Raw genomic sequence first — 13,282 nt, forward strand, 5'->3', positions numbered from 1 at the left:
TATTATAAAATACAACGTTCAAGCATCATATAATCTTTTATGAAAATAATCCTTAACTATTGTATAATGAAAACTAACTTTCTACTAGACTTTGTATTTCAATTATTCTCAATTTCTACAACTTCTGATTGCTGTCAGTGCATATGAACGTCATTATTTACATCCAGAATCTAAAAATCTATGCTTAGTTTTACTTGTAATACCACTCCTTACCACATGGTGTGATGTTAAGAAGAAGTTGTTGGTGACCTACCCTAAGCATAGAGCACTTTCATTCAAACATATGTAGTGTGCAATTCCAAGGTGCCATCTAGTGGCCAAAAATAATAATACAGTATTTGGGATTTTCTGTTCTACATAACAATAATACATGATATATTTAACTAGATGATAGTATGAGATATGTCACATTTGTAAATATCTCTTATGTTCTCATTGCTAGAATGAAGTTCACATCAGTGGTCTCCAACCTGTTGCTCTCCAGCTGTTGTTAAACTACAACTCCCAGCATGCAACTGTCTGTTTCACAGCAGCTGTTGAGCCACAGGATGGAGACAACTGGTTAACATGATAAAATTGCTAATAGATCACATATGGATCAAGTGCTCGGTTCTGGACACCCTCTTTCCCTTCCTGGCAGCTGGGACCAGTTATCATCCTGCGGCCAGAAATATATTAAGACACTTTGATAAAAAATAGAATCCCCCCAACGACTTCACTGTTTCTAAACAATAATCCTTACAAACATAGATATAGCAGAGCTGAATCTGTTCTCTAAATGTTTGCATTGTGAATCATTGTGAATCAGCTGCAGTTCCCTGAATGGCCAGGAGTGTCGCTGTGCAGTGATCTGCAGCACAGCCTCATTCCCTTGGATCAAGCTGCATCCCCTTCCCATAATTGGTGGGGGTCCCAGAGGTTAGACCCCCCAACCAGTCAGAAAGTGATGGCATATACTAGTGACATGCCGTCATTTAATGAGAAGGGAATACCCCATTAAGTTGGAACCCTAATTCCTTCCAGTTTTCTCTCTTATCAGTAGAAAGACCCTTACAAGGATCCTATAACCATCAAGACAGAGACATAACAACTTGGAGCTCTTTTCAGGGTACAATTGAAAATCTGTACCAGAGCCCATCACCCATCATGTCCCATTGCTGGTCTTCTATGTGACAGATGTCAAGTCCCTATAGTTACTCCAGTTTTATCAGATACCCTTATGCTGTTTTTTTAACCTAAAGGAGTTCTTAAATATTTTAAGAATAGTCCCGGAGTACCCCTTTAAGTATCACAATTGTTTTTCAGCATGAATTACTAAGATTATGATGATCCTTCTTCTCATGTGTTAAGCTGGGAGACCGTCTACATTCATTCGGAAAGTTTACTTTTTGAATTTAAAGTTTCTGATCTGGCAATTTATCAGCATCTGGTGCATCCAATCTGTTCTGCCTGATCTGCTGGTTACAAAAAGACATTTTTTTTGGAGGGTTTTGCATGATAAGTGCACGTTTTATTGAGTTCAGATAATGTGTCCTTCTTTCACTAACTATTCATGAAATAATATTGGTGCTTAAATAAAAAGTGCAGTGATATTTCTTCTAAATTCAGTCAATTCTCTACATTTTGGAAAGTGTCCAGGAGTTCAACATTTCACTTTCCTCACAAGTTGTTTAACTTAGACTTAGAGAGTAACTAATTTGTGTAGGAATTAAATAGTATCAATATATTTTTTAGTTTAGCATTGTTATCGATTTTAAATGTACCCAAGGGCATTCACTAAGAAGAGCCCCATAGTAAAAACCAAAGGATGGTCCTAAACACCCCTAAGGGTCCACCGCTTGTTTATTTCCCCTTTTCTTGCAGGGGAGATGTCCATTGTCACCCCACCTTGTTTCCTAGGATGATTGTAGAGGAGATATCCTCTATGGGCTCACAATGCCCATATGGAAGGGGGATGGACCAACTTAAGGAGCTCAACATATCCACAAGATCCACAAGACCCATAGTGACTTCGGGGTCTAGAGTTATGGTATTTACATCCTTAAGTACCACCTTTTGCAGTGTTGACTTTATGAGCTGATCTGTAGGAGTCTGGCAGTTAACGGGGTTCTCCACTTTGGACAATCCTTACTTGTTAGAAGGGTTTCTTGACAATAAGCTAATGATAAAGTTTCCTTCTGCTGGGAGCCCCAACGATCAGCTGTAATCTATTTGGCAGCCTGGCAGTAAGTGTTCAATTTACCTGGAGCGCAGCCACAGGGGGATTGAAGCATTACACAGTGTCCATTCATATCAATGGGTTGTCTGTGTAATGCAGGACAGGACAGGTCCTCCACAGTAAGAGATGCTCTTTGTAACCGCTCTTCACTCTGGCTAAGTGATTAAAATCCTGAACAGAGGACCCCCCCCCCCCTCTATTAACTCAGAATTCCCTAATAGTATACAGTATATAGAAATGGGTTTTCTAAACTGAACAACCCCTAGAGATCAGCTCTTAGAGGGGATGCCACACATTTCCCTGCAGGAGAAATGTGGTATTACATGACACCCATTCTAGTGAGTCCACCAAACACACTGATAGACTTTTTTTTTTTTTTTAATAAATAGAAAAAAAACAACAACATTTTAAAGGTGTACATAGCCTTTAATTACACAACTCCCAGTCTGTGGTTTACACTAATCTCCATTGCACTGCTTACATCATGGCACTGCCAATGCCATATGAAGCTCTGTCTTTACTAACTTGAGTCAGACCATTCAGATGGACAGGTCACTGTCTCCTTCAAGATCAGGACCTACCTCTTCTAGAGTATGTTGTGTAGCACAAGATGAGTTGAAGTCCAACTTACTTAGATCTAGATGAGGAAAAACCCAAAACCTGAGTGAGTGCTGCACCCTGTTGTGGATGGAGTTCCCAAACCAAGAAATCGGCAAAATAATGTAGTTTCTATAGTGCACCCTGCCCAGGGGAACACATTACCATCACCTCCTTCTCATTCAGGATATAATGCTTTTCCCTCGTCTCACACACCTTCCCTCTTTCCTCTCTCCTGTGACCTTGTTACATAAGTGAATCAAAAACTTGACCCCATTGATTGTTCCATTGACATTTGCATGACACAATCAACCAATAAAAGTTGATTTTCTTGACACATGGTTCGATTACTAGAAACAAATGTTACTCCTCAGTTCCAAAGCCCCATGCAGATATACACTATATGGTCAAAAGTATGTGGACACCCTTGTAATTATTGAGTTCTAATGTTTCAGCCACAACCATTGCAAACAGGTGCATAAAATCAAGCACACAGCCAAGCAATCTCTATAGATAAACATTGGTAGTAGCACTGTCATAGGATGCCACCTTTACCACAAGTCAATTTGTGACATTTCTGATCTGTAAGATCTGCCCGGTTACCTGCGAGTGTTACTATCATCTGTTAGATCTACGCCAGTCACCTGTAAGTTTTATTATTATCTGCTAGATCTGCCCCGGTCACCTGTAAGTGTTATTATCATCTGCTAGATCTGTCACGTCACATGTAAGTAGTATTATTATCTGCTAGATCTGGCCCGGTCACCTGTAAGTATTATTATTATCTGCTAGATCTGGCCCGGTCACCTGTAAGTATTATTATTATCTGCTAGATCTGCCTCAGTCACCTGTAAGGGTTAATATTATCTGCTAGATCTGTCCCTGTCACCTGTAAGTGTTATTATTATCTGCTAGATCTGCCCCAGTCAGCTGTAAGTGTTATTATTATCTGCTAGATCTGCCCCGGTCACCTGTAAGAGTTATTATCATCTGCTAGATCTGTCACGTCACCTGTAAGTGGTATTATTATTTTTTGGAGCTGTTTTCTATATAGTCAATGAAAAACGGCTCCAAAAATGCCCCAAGAAGTGACCTACACTTCTTTTTCGCGGCCGTTTTTTTACGCGGCCATTTTTCAAAACAGTTGCATAAAAAAACGGCCCGTCGGAACAGAACGCCATTTTTCCCATTGCAATCAATGGGCAGATGTTTGGAAGTGTTCTGCTTCCGATTTTTCGTCCGTTTACGAAAATAGCCCGTGTGAACATACCCTCATTATTCTCTGCTAGACTACGTTTCTGTGCACCAAGCGAGCTCTACAAAGTAATGGTGTGAGGACTTTGGTGTGGAGGAACTCGAATTGCTGCACAGGGCCCTGATCTCAACCCCATCCCTGCGAGCCAGACCCTCTTGTCCAACATCGGTGCCGGACATCACAAATGCTCTTCTGGATTCATGAATGCAAATTCCCACAGACACAATCCAGAATGACTTCCCAGAAGACTGAAGGTTGTAATAGACACAAAATTGGGTCCAACTCCAAATTAACACCCATGGGAATGGAATGGGATGTCCAACAAGCTCATATAGGTGTGATGATCAGGGGTCCATATAGTGTAGAAAAAGCGATGGCAGGTGTATTCTCACCCTCTTGGTCTATCAAACAACTCGCGTCCTTATCTCTGTGATTACGGTATGTAGGAACAACCCCAACTCTAATTAGCAGACACAAACATTGTGGGCCCGCGGTATCAGAGCTCAGTGGTAGGCCATGTGGATTCCACTTTCTAATGACAAGCTGGCCAATTTGGGAGCTCTATGTTTATACACTACAATCTGTACAAGGCTAATTAATCTTACTAGAGGCCAATCTCTAAATTAAACAATATCATCTATTATTCAATCTCCTGCCAATTACTTCATCATGATAAACCTAAATTATCTCCAGCTTTTTTTTTTTTTTCTTTGAAGCAATGCATCATTGCAAATGTATTTCATGTCAACAACCGTCTTGATAGAAAGAAGAATTGTATATATTCATTATAATAAGACGAGGAATTAATTGCATAGAAGTGACAGAGATTGTATTGTATCCAGACAAGGGTTGAAACAAGTTCTTAATCTTAAAAAAATGTGTGATAATGCCTAGTGTCGGCTGATGAAGCAGAGCTGAGTGTGTCATTTAGCAGAACTCTTTAGAAGTAAAACTATGAATGAGTCATACCTATGCACAAAGAAATAGGTAAATGACAAGTTCAGCTCTGCTACATCTGTATTTGTCATACACCGTTTTTCTTTTTTTTCTACTAGTTGAAGTTTTCTCTCCCTGCTCCCTGGTGACAGTTTGGAATACAGATGTAGCAGAGGCAAAGTCTTTAATTTTGTGCACCAAGTTAATTCAGCAGCTTTACGCGTAATACTATGGTAAACTAGTAACACATTATGATATCATGATGCCAAATGACAAACTCAGGTCTGCAGCGTCAGAAAAATCAGCTTTGCAATATATGTATGTAATATGTAGCAGGGCTGAATGGTTGGAGCGGTATTATTTATACATTTTGATAATTAACTCAATTGGTTTACATCAAATGTAAGACCAAAGATAATACCTAGTGATATTACAATAAACGTAGCTCTGCTACATCATTCTATTATGATGTCATCATACATTCTTATAACATACGTCTTTGCTGTTGCAATTTTTAGAGGACTATTGAAACTAATTGTAACATTGTAGGCAGGCATTCACACAGCAGCTGAGATGTAATAAAATAACTAGAAATTAACAAATGGAATAATAGAAGTTTATTCAAAAGTGCACAGTGTAGGCGGCCTTACTATCACTTCATTACCATAACAAAAATATTTCTATATAAAAGTTAATTTCTTTGGTGGTATCCTGATATCAATCCCATTTGGGATAGTCAACATGTTTCAAATAAAGGGGAAAAAAAACAAACAATCCAGTTCATCTAACCCACCAATTTCTAAATTTATTTCAAACATTCACTTAGTGTATCCTAATGATGAAATAATAATTATTATTATAATTCCAACTCTTAAGGGTAGTCTTATGAAGACAAATCCTTTTTAGATTGAAGTTGATCCGGCGATCAGCTGATCGCTGCAGGAAACTATAGCTGGCCATACATTTCCGCTATGGCGGCCACTGCAGGGGATACGTAGTATTGCATGCAAGGCATTCAAATTGATTTTTGCAAACCGCTTTCTGGTTTGACTAATAGAGGGAAATATATGGGCCGCCCTTTAGGATGTCCATATGCCCTATTAGTGCATATGAAAAAAGTGGTTGTCTTTATGAGATAACCCTTTTAACAATCGTATTAGGTGTTGTGTTCTATTTTCTCATGCCTATATCTACTAGATCACTCACATCCCAGGAAGCTTGCAATGCACAGTACCCCGGGGTGTAACTTGACCCCAAAGCAAAGTCTAAAACAAGGACCCCTCCAACTATCACGTTCAATTTATAGTATTTTTACCCTCATTTGACCCCTAAAGATGTCAGGGTCAGAAGTGACTGCATCCTTTGCACCCCATATTATTGGAGCCCATTGCCACCTTATGAGCAGCAAGCAGCTTCCAACTATCTGTAGCTTATAATCACTGAATGTTATACAAAAATAAGGGGGATGCTCTAGGAGAAGCTACTGTATTACTGAGCAAGGGGGTCCATATTCTCTTCTTGTACAAGGGTCCTTTGCTATCTGCGTTACCCCCTTTAGTCACAGCATATTTTGCTTCGATCATGAATAGTTTTCTATACTAGCCGGGGTCAGAATTGATGGCCCGGCAACAATAATCGCTTACATTGAGTACAGTGTAGACTCTTCCCTGGGGATGATTTAAAACATATGCAAGGGCGATGTGACTTTGTACCATATTACAGAATTGTATTAATATTAAATAAGAAAACAAATCACTCCAGGCCAGTTCAGCGATTGTTTTTGTGACTGGAATACTGTGCACCATTAAGCTGCTAGTTTGTCAAATACTGAATTAAAAATAACTTTTCACTGAAATCCCCTATCAGTATTCAATGATTATCCAATGCACTATGAAAAATGGCACCATCCCCAGCACCAATTTACAACTGTGACATTGCCATAAGCATGCGAGATAAAGTTAATAACTGGGTATTAATAATCATCTTCTATTTATTTTCCTGCACCTAGCCTACCCAGCCAAAAAAACAGGCAAATTATTCAAGATGACACTTAAACTGCCTCTTCATCCAAATATTAATGCTTGAACATGCTCACAAATGTTCCTATTTCACTCTTCAGAACTGCAGTTTGTGCTTTAGAGCTGCTCTTCAAACCGAGGGCAGAAAGTAGCAAGCGCTACCAGCCATTTTGGAAGCTATGGAGAGCTTTCTTTGGTCACTTGGTCACCGAGCATGCCTACAAATATTCACCTCCTCAAAAAAGAAGGCTATACTGTGCATGTTATTCCTACAATCACACTCCAGTGTGTTATGTGCCTACGTGGACTAGAAAACAATGGGGGAAGACACTCCTAAAGTGTTGGAGGATGTGGACAGCTGATTTTCGTCAACTGATCATCGTGCATGCTTCACAAATATAAGATTAGCCCCTCAGGGCTGCGAATGTTGTGTAGGTTACTCAAAAACATGTTCTCCCGGGATAAGGACATAAGGGCGGTGTTAGGAAACATCCGTTTCTTTAAGATTGTCATGACTACTAGCCTAGCTTCTGGGCGGCTCTGGTTTGACTTGCAGAGCCAATCTCATTTCTCTGTCTTCTTCCTATCAGATTCTAGGGTGGAGTATTTAAGTCTGGTTAGCTCTTTCATTGCTTTCTTTGTGTATGTAAGTATCTGATCAAGCTCCTGGTTACACCCTGTATTACCTGACTATATGGATTCTTGGAACTGCACCTCGGCTTTGTCGTTAGATTTACCCTTTTGCTCACTGATTTTGACATTCTCTCGGCTGGTTTTGACCTCTGCACCTCCTGGTATTTTTCTGCTTTCTGGTTTGGCCTTACAGTCTCTCCTGGTTGTGTACTCTGTTTGCTGTTTACCCTCTGTCTGTCTGGTTTACGTTCTGGTATTGCCTGCATTGCACCTCCTGTCCGACACTGTATTCTGTTAATGCAACCTAGGTTCCCTTGCAGCCAAATCCAACCTGCCTTGAGGTGGGCTCTGGTGAAGACCAGAGAGTAGCCTTAAACTCTGCTGATCAGAGTAGTGATGGACTTGAGGTAGCAGATTATTTACATGCTTATTCCTGACAATTTCCAGCTGCCTTTGGGGCATCGCTTACAGAGCAATTTCATAACTTGCACTCTGGGGAATTGCTCAACTAGTGATTTCATTACAGGAGGACTTCTAAACTGATTTAAGGACATCCACATGTATTCCTCAGTAGCAATTAGTGTAATCTCCTACTCCTAAATTTAATGTCTAGGACATCTTGGTAGTAAGCAGCTCATATGGAACATGAGGCACTAATATATTGGAGAAAATATTGGAAATATACTTTAAAGCTTTAGCGAAGTTCATGCTATGATCTTAAAATCAGATACATGTGCCCTTAGGTAGATGGGATTGGCACAGGCACCAGTAGTTCAATTTGCAAGCACCAACAATGGAGAAGGAGGTGAACAGTTTATGAGAAGGAGTTGCACTTAAGATATACAAGATGCCTCATTCCTCATTTGTAATCAATAGTTGTTAATGAGGTTTCCCACTAATTATATGACTTTACTGCTGCTAAGCTGCGTTTACTATTCCCTTCTGTTAGAAGACCAACAGAGCCGGACAGTTTAGTCATGTCTGACAGTCTGGTTGCTAGGGATACAATACCTAACAACCCCAGTCTATAACATTGGGGCAGCGAAAGGGGCTCAAATTGTGGCTTTTTCTACCCATTACTGCTTTATTCTCCATTGGAAAACCTCTCTATTAATTTATATGCTGTATTCTATGATGTTAGTTATATAAGGAGTTATAGAGGGATATATATATATATATATATATATATATATATAGCACACAAGAAAATGGCGACCGCACACTGCGAACACTAATGCCACCAAAGCCACTAAATATAAATAAATATCCATCACTGCTAAATCTACTTACAATAGTGAGGTTCTTAGGGCACATTTTGTTCAATTTGTGGGTCCTTACGCTTATAGGTGGCGCCTTGTTGTGGCAGGTGGGCTCACACAATTTGATCAAAATGTGCGCTAAGAACCTCCCTATTGTAAGTAGAATTAGCAGTAATGCATATTTATTTATATTTAGTGGCTTAGGTGGCATTTTCGCCATTTTCTTGTGTGCTATATAAATTTGCAGCAGTCACAGGCGTTCTTGCACCTTTATACACATTTTGTTTCATTTTGTTGGAATGTGTTTTTGTGTTGTATGTCTTAAAATGCACAAAAGTTTTACACATTTCTGGCGCGTAATGTCACATCAAGTTTTAAAGCTATTTCTGAATTGTGCCAAAAAGAACAGACATTATCAGACATTTTTCAAGTGTATAGAAAAGGGGAGTGTCTTAGTAGAAAGTAGGCGTGGTTTAAAATTTGCCGCCAAAAAAATCACCAAATGTACACTAAAACAAACAAGAGGGGTATAAGGAAGAAACAAGTGTCTAGCATGTTTAGTAAGGAGCAACAATGTTATACATTTAGCACATCTTCTGGATGCCTGGTCTAAGTTTACGCTGTCTAAATCTTAGATAGTATTAGTAAATTTGCTCCAATGATTATTAGAGTAGTGTACATAATGTATAAGGGGTCAAAGATCAAAATGCCCCCCTCCCCCACATTTTGGTGCTGGGTTTTGCCACACTGGACAGAAGGGCTGGTGTTTAGATCCCCCAATACCCTTTAAAGACCCCACAACTCCGTATACTAACAATGGAGCCTAAGTTCTGCACAGGTTCTCCCCAGGGGATGGTATTGACCTGGGCTAAGCCCCTCTTTTCAGGAGCCCCATAGCAGCCGCATTGTAACCTACTTTCTTGGGTCTTTAGGATTGATCGTTTTATTATAGTTCATATAGATAGTTTTAAATATTACAATTCACAGTAATATTATAATTGACTACATACTGCAGTCCCTACCGGAAATATTTAGTCACACTTTCTCATTTAGAAACATTGTATTCCTTACCTAGTGGGATTAAGTGGCGTTGAGTGTATCTAGTTAAATTCTGAATTGTTTATGCATCAGCTCCTGAAAAAAAGATAGAGATAAATCAGTGAATAGACTACAAAATAGGGTGAGCATTGTGATCAAAACAGAAGGAAATCGAGTAAAAGAAGGATAATTCTTCCCCAAGATAATTGACTGTGAAGGATGAGACACATGGCTGAATTGCGTCCGTTGCAGGGAAGAGAACAGGTATGTACACACTAGTGGAAGATGTGTAAAACTACTGCAATTCCCATAACAACCAATCAGCTCTAACTAGGAAAAATAGGACGTAGAATCTGATTGGTCGCAAAGGTCTGCTTTATACTATTGTTTATACTGTTTCTTTGTTTATTTTAGATGTTTTTTGTTTTTTTAGTTTTCCTCTATACCTTCATTGTCTCAAAGGGTTTTTTCTGGATAAAGTAAGTACCAAGTTTATCAGCTGTCAATTGTCAACTCTAAAATAGCATATGGCCATAATCAAGGTGTTGAGTTCCACTGGGGATCAACTGCGTGACCTAGAGTAGAGAGTTACTGCAAAGAGTGAATCTATGACTTTTTTTAATACACGACATTATCCTGTTAGCTTTAGAAGCAGCTGATTGACATTGATTACTGTTATTTAGTCTATGTTCTACAAGTATACCTAGATTTTTCAATACTAGTGACTCTTGTGGTTTTACTTATTTATCCACATAGGATTTTATTTGCCAAGTTGATGCCCAAACATTCAGTAGGGTAAATTTACTATTGGTGTGGTGCCAGAATTCTGGCCTAAGCTTCAACTTATTTTTGGCCCAAAACATTCTAAACAAATATATGAGTGAAATGAGTAAAAAAAACAACAACAGATATTTGTGACTCGTCCGGCAATGGGGCATGACTTAGTGGAAAAGGTGACGTGGCTTAACATGTGCCAAACTGTGCATAAATAATACCAAAATGGACTAAGATAAGCCAACCAAGAGGTGGTATATAAAGTTAGACAGAAGTGTCTAAAACTATGCCAAATTTATCACCCGACATGAGCCACTATGATAAATTTGGTGCATCTAGTCTAATTCTAAGATTTACAGGATAGGTGATAACATGTTGCTCGGTGGGAGTCCGAATTCTGGGCCCACCACTGATCACAAGAACAGGGTCCCGTTCCTCCAAATGAATGGAGTGGCAGGTAACGCTTTTCTGATCTGTCCATTCTCTATGACACTGCCGGGGATAGCCGAGCGCTGTACTCGGCTATCACCAGCAGTCCCATAGACAGTGAACAAAGCATCAGTGCGCGTTCTCGTGATCGGTGGGGTTACCGGCATTCGGACCCCCACCGATCAGCATGGTGACACCTATCTTTTAATTGTTAGACAACCACTTTTAGCGTTTTTTGGCACTGCCACTTAGGCACTGTATAGTATATTTTATATTTGCAGTATATAGTAGAAGTGTAATTAGGCCAATTTATGGCACAGTTATTTGTACACCTTACTGGCTATTTATACACTGTATGACAGTATACAACATAAGACAAGACATTTACAAATGGTTAAAAGGAAATTTGATGCATGATAAGGTATATGTGTAGGTTTCCAGTATATGGGATAGTAGTCCCACTACAGTAGTCCCATCCGATTCTGGTCAACATCCCAAAGACATGATTGAAGTCTCTCAATAAATATTACAAGAACATTTGTTGTGGTCGATAAGAAAATCATGTTTAACCAATAAAATTCAGGCAGTGTCTTAAAGACTAATAAGGGTAATTCTAATACATCCCATGCTGCGAAGGAAAAGTGGAAAGGAATAAATTCAAGAGTCTGTGCCGAAGTATTTTCTCTCCAACGCACAATACATTTAATACCCTACTGAAATTCATTATGTATTCTGGGAATGGTGCAGAGATGTAAAAATAACAGTTAATCCCAAACTAAGATTACAGCAATGTCAACGTTTAATTAAACAGTTGGAAAGATACTTCATGGTGTCACCCAACAGCTGGCTGTAGCTTTAGTACTAACCAATTAAAACTTTGATATGTCATGAAAAAAGGGGAGACCGGGGGGTTATTACTTTCTTCTATGGCCATCCAATGCTTTGTTTAATTGAACTCTAAATTATTATTCTCGGGGCAATATAATTGACCCATTGGGCATCTTGCACCGAGGTCGCTAGATTTAAAGCATGGGTTCAAGCACAGTACAGGAGAAAATACGAAGAAATTACATGAGGGTGAATAGTAAAATACAGTTATTTAACCCAAACGAATAAAAGAGGGGAACGCTTCAACTATAAAAATATAATTTAGGTTCGCAGGGCCGTTCAGAGCCTCCATCGGCAGTTCCATCACTTTTGACACTGCATGCGTCTCTATTCTTGCCGTGAAAACAACGGAAGCCTTGATGGGACCCGATTAGAAGTAAATTGGGTCTGTAAGACTTACGATAGATCCACAGAGCCTAATACTCTACAACAACTCTAATATTTCTGTTATATGGGATAATGTTCCCAAAAAAGTCCATGATCATATTAAAGCACGGGACTTCAGGCTGAACACATTTATACACATCCCATAATGTCAAGGTGGCTTCTAATAGTCTTATAATTTACTGTGGACAGATAATTAGTCCTTATAATACACACCTCAGCTGCTGCAGAACAATGTTTTGAAGGGTTTAGGGAAATTACCATCCACCATTGGTGTGAAACTTCTTCATCCTTTTAAAAAACAAGAATTTTTGCAGATTTTGAGGTGTGTGTTATGATGTCATATATGTCAAAAGGACTCAGAACTTATACCTCAAATGAAAGGCTGCAATGTATCCTACTGTATAGGCATAAAGTGGAATACGTCACCCAGACCCCTGGGCAGAGCGCTACCTTAAACGCTATTCCTGGGGAAGCTTCTGATGTCACTGTCCATATATGGATATAGATGAAAGAAATGAAAATGCGGCGCTCACCCGTTTGCAAATCTTTTTAACTTTATTGTGTCACCTTGGCGAGGATAAAAGCATTACAGGGAGGACAGCTAGTTGTAGGTTACAGCCTGTTTCGCGCTGGAGATTGCGCTTCTTCTGACCTCACATATATATGGATAGTGAAGTCAAAAGATTTACAATGCAGGAGTCCTCGACCAGAGCATTGACAGCGCTCTTGCCAGGCACTCGAGCTCTGGAGTAGTTCCTGACGTCACTGTCTGTAAATGGACAGTGATGTCAGGAGCCATAATACCAGAGTCCCCGGCCAAAGCGTCAGAAGCGTTCTGGTCGGGCACTCT

At 39.5% G+C, this 13,282-nt stretch overlaps 1 protein-coding gene across 5 annotated transcripts in view; it reads right to left on the minus strand.

Moving 5' to 3' along the window:
- The window catches only part of LRRC4C (leucine rich repeat containing 4C), a 596,740-nt gene that overhangs the window by 136,607 nt on the left and 446,851 nt on the right, over positions 1-13,282 (minus strand). For 3 of the 5 annotated variants that reach the window (XM_075838030.1, XM_075838028.1, XM_075838029.1), the window contains one exon: positions 9,988-10,050. The exons of 1 other annotated variant lie outside the window; for it this stretch is intronic. The gene's annotated coding sequence lies outside the window, so the exon portion shown is untranslated. Of the gene's footprint in view, positions 1-9,987; positions 10,051-12,645; positions 12,665-13,282 lie in introns of those variants that run through there. One more of the 5 variants, XM_075838033.1, reaches the window with a different exon arrangement.

Source organism: Rhinoderma darwinii, chromosome 9 (assembly GCF_050947455.1).
Source record: "Rhinoderma darwinii isolate aRhiDar2 chromosome 9, aRhiDar2.hap1, whole genome shotgun sequence".
Lineage (NCBI taxonomy): Eukaryota > Metazoa > Chordata > Amphibia > Anura > Rhinodermatidae > Rhinoderma > Rhinoderma darwinii.